General features: G+C 40.6%; 1 long non-coding RNA gene across 1 annotated transcript in view; it reads right to left on the bottom strand.

The window, feature by feature from the left end:
• Positions 1-2,019: 2,019 nt before the first annotated feature.
• LOC116694505 (uncharacterized) overlaps positions 2,020-3,842 on the bottom strand; it is an 11,788-nt gene continuing 9,965 nt past the window's right edge. Inside the window, exon 3 of the long non-coding RNA XR_004333196.1 lies at positions 2,020-2,079. This is a non-coding gene — a long non-coding RNA (uncharacterized LOC116694505). The remainder of the gene's footprint in view (positions 2,080-3,842) is intronic.

The following is a 3,842-nucleotide window of genomic DNA, read 5'->3' as shown; positions in this document are numbered from 1 at the left end:
CATTGATAAAAAGCATCAACAAAAGTCTTGATTTTCACAGGAAGACAACACAAGGGTTAAATTGATTTTAACTTCAAGTGAATTTGACTATAGATTAGAGATAGAGAGAGAGAGAGAGAGAGAGATAGATAGAGAGAGAGATAGCGAGAGAGATATGGTAATTGTAGTCCAAAGAAAGTGGGCCAAGAAGACGATGCAGTTCTATATTCTGTCCAGCAGATGGAGAACTCTGATCACCTGTTGAATCACCTGGACAGCGCCGGTCTCAGGGACCAGAGCAGTCCCTAACTACACTCTTCACTGCATGCAGAAGTTGCAGAACCAAACTAACCAAATCAGTTTTAAGACTCACCTCAGTTTCTCTTTACCTGTAATAAGGAAAGCTTCTGCTGCCAGAGAGACTCTGACATGCTGACAATGTATGTTAGTATGTTCGTTTTCCAAATGCAAATTGGGAGCATAGCCATGTCCTCGACAGGCATAAACGCATACATGAGAGCGGTCCTTGTTTCACACTCTTATTCAACACTTATACTGTAATATATTTCTGTGCAAAACTAATGTTTGTCTCTTTAAGCTTCTTTTGTAGTTATTTCTGTAGGAATGGCAAATGTAAGAGTGTGATTTATTCACATCCCAGGGCATTATATTTTTAGGTTGAGCATGCTGCGAAGCCTTTCCTGCGGATTTCCACGTGAAACCCCCCAACTGGTGCTCAGTCAGGTGTGTGTATGTGTGTGTGTGTGTGTGTGTGTGTGTGTGTGTGTGTGTGTGTGTGTGTGTGTGTGTGTGTGTGTCTTGCATAGAGATTAGTCTTTGTGTCTGTCCATGTGCTGTCATCCAACTGGGTTTGTCTACGAAAGATATGAAGTCAGTTAGAAATAATATGCAGTGAATACACACAAACACACCGACGCACGCACGCACGCACGCACGCACGCACGCACGCACGCACACATTATCATCTACCACATTCAAGCTATTTATTTGTCCCAGCAGGTGGAGGCCCTGAGGACTGTGTGTGTAGGTGCATATATGAAGCATCCACCCCTCTCTTTCCACGTCAAAGACAGCTGTAGACACTGATAACACCCGAAATTGTGTTATGGGGTTTCGGAGTGTGTGTGTATTCCGTGTCTGAGTACACACCTATGAGTCGGGGAACACCCCTACCCTTCAATCAAATATTTGCTGTCAATATTTAGACCCGCTCCTTCCCTCCTCAGTGGGCTCCCACCTGCTCAGGTGGTGGTGTTTGGAATTCATGGTTTTCACCAGGAGTGGTCTTAGTCAGCTGTTCAGATGGCTGGAGTGCTAATCTGTGTGAAATTAAATGTTGACACTGTCACAGTGTTATACGTAACAGGGAGGAATAAAACAAGTGTGGTCAATACTGATTTTGGACACACCCACCTTTGACCAATCAGTGCAATATTGTAGGTGTGGCCCCCCAGAGGGGCCCTAGATGATGCTCCAGTTGCAGTGGTCCCATCAAATGGAGTATGTTTGCTCAAAGATATGTCAGTGTCTCAAAATCACCAACGACCCAAATCAAATGTGTGTGTGTGTGTGTTAATTGGCTGCAGTGACGTACAGTATATGTGACTAATACTACTAAATAAGAATTGTGGTACTTAACATTATGGTTATGAGATGTACAATAATAGGGTACTGGTGCAATACATACTGTGTATATATATATATACAGTATATATATATATATATATATATATACTGTATATATATATGTTAAATTGGATATGGTATTTTGCAACTGGGCATTGTGCAATACAGAAAGTATTGACTACAGCATGAGTTAACGGGAAATGTGCAATCATTATCAACATTAAGTGCAATACAAGGGGGAGGATGTGTTGTGAGTTTTCTTCTGTTCTTCTGTGAATGTGAGGAAAGGTGTGGGGGGGTATTGTGTGTGGTTATTAGATGTTCATTGAAGCATTGGATGGAAGAATGTATGATTATATTCTGTGTACGTTCTGTGTGTGTACGTGTGTGTTTTCTTGAATGCTCGAGACAAATTTCTCCTATAGGCGACAATTAAGGCTTATCTTATCTTATCTAATTTTATCTAACCTAATCTTATTTTATTTTATCTTATCTAATCTTATCTAATCTTGTTTTATCTTATATTAATCTTAAATTTAGGGTTGTCAGCATTTCATGGACCGAGAAATGCTAAAGTTTGTGTTTGGTCACTAGCTAAATAAATTGTTCATTCGTAATTTGCGCATTTTGGAACCTGGCAATATTCTTTTGATAACGTTTTGTCGGGGCCATCTTGAAATGTTATATGAAATGGATTTACAGGAGGAGTTTGAAAAAGTAGGTTTCGCATTTATTGCAATTTTGAAAAACAGTGCTATCTATTGGCCGGTTGATCCCAAATTTGACACATGTTCAAGCCTAAAGGAAAGGTAAGGTGTGGGAGTTATAGGGCGAAAACCATTCTGAGTTGTATAGCGCCACCTGTTGGTGGATGTCATTTTTCCTTTCCACACTTACTTAACACACTTACTTAACTTGTGTGGCATGGGCGCAGTTCCACTTTTACCGTGGGGAAAAAAAAATCTTACGATTAGAAGACGGATGTATGCAGGATCCAGAGCCCACTCTGGCTTTGACTCCTAATAATGACATGACTCAGTAAAGTGTGTACATAGCCTACAGATGAAGATTTCCCATCAAAACAAACAGAAGTTAAACTATACAACTGTAGAAAAAAAGTGGAGCAAAAGTCAAAGACAGCAAACAGAGAGAGAAAAATATGGCAGCCATCTTCCGAGTAATAAAATGGTGGCCCTTCAGTCATCAGTGAACATGGCTGCTTTTTATATGTCAAGGGATAATGAAATCCCCCCAGTAAATCTTTTCTGACCTTTTTGCAGCCACTACCTTGTATCCACTGATTATTCTTCCTTCACCATGCCCTGTATTCAGGGTGGGAAATTAACTTTTTAGCCACAGTGGCTGGTGGATGCCCAATTTTACCAGCCACTTCTATTTTTTACCAGCTACTTTTTCCAGAATTCAAATTTATAAAAGAACATGCACTGGCATATTTTGAATTGCTTCAGTACATTATTTTGTATTATTAATACACATTTTATGAGAAAATAAAAGTGATGTGAAAAAAACATTAAAGCCTTTAATGCCACACTCTGCTCCTGGGGTCCCCTCTTTGTGCGACATTGCACTTGACATGTGACTTGGATGACTTGTAGTCTTTTATTGCCTCTAATTTAAGATAAGTTGTTCCTTTAACGAACAAATTGTTTTCATTTTCTGAAGACGAGTAGGTTCAACAGTAAGTAAAGTGCATGGACTGGTCGTCTGTAAGGTAGGCTATAGGTGTGTGCTGATGGATCATGATGCCCCCCCCGTTGGACACATGCTAATCGTAGTGCACAGGAAATTGACAACTGCATTGGTCTTAAACTAGCAGAGACACTTGCATAGGGCTTTGCGCTGTGCTGCCCCCCATTCCGTGCAACCTATTTTTAGTGATAGTCTCTCTCTCTCTCTCCCTACAGTAGCTCGCTCTACCTGGCCTAGTAACATATCATGCGGTGAGGTCATGCTCTGCGCCTCGGCTTGAAAACGGCTGCCTCGAGCAAGAGAGAAAAGATGTTAACGTGGAACACTGTCACACTCTCCTTTATCCCCTCATTGGACTAACTTTGTGGCTACTACTGTGTGCGTGCATCAATAAGTTAGTCTGATGATGTGTGCTGCAAGAGTTATGTTTCTGTTTATTGAATGTGTTATTCAGTGCAAATATATGTGAGAATGTAGTTTAATGTCAGTAATGATGGTATGTTAGG

The sequence above is a fragment of the Etheostoma spectabile genome, chromosome 8 (genome assembly GCF_008692095.1).
Source record: "Etheostoma spectabile isolate EspeVRDwgs_2016 chromosome 8, UIUC_Espe_1.0, whole genome shotgun sequence".
NCBI lineage: Eukaryota > Metazoa > Chordata > Actinopteri > Perciformes > Percidae > Etheostoma > Etheostoma spectabile.
The sequence above is the reverse complement of the archived record's forward strand: the minus strand, read 5'-3'. Positions and strand labels throughout refer to the sequence as shown.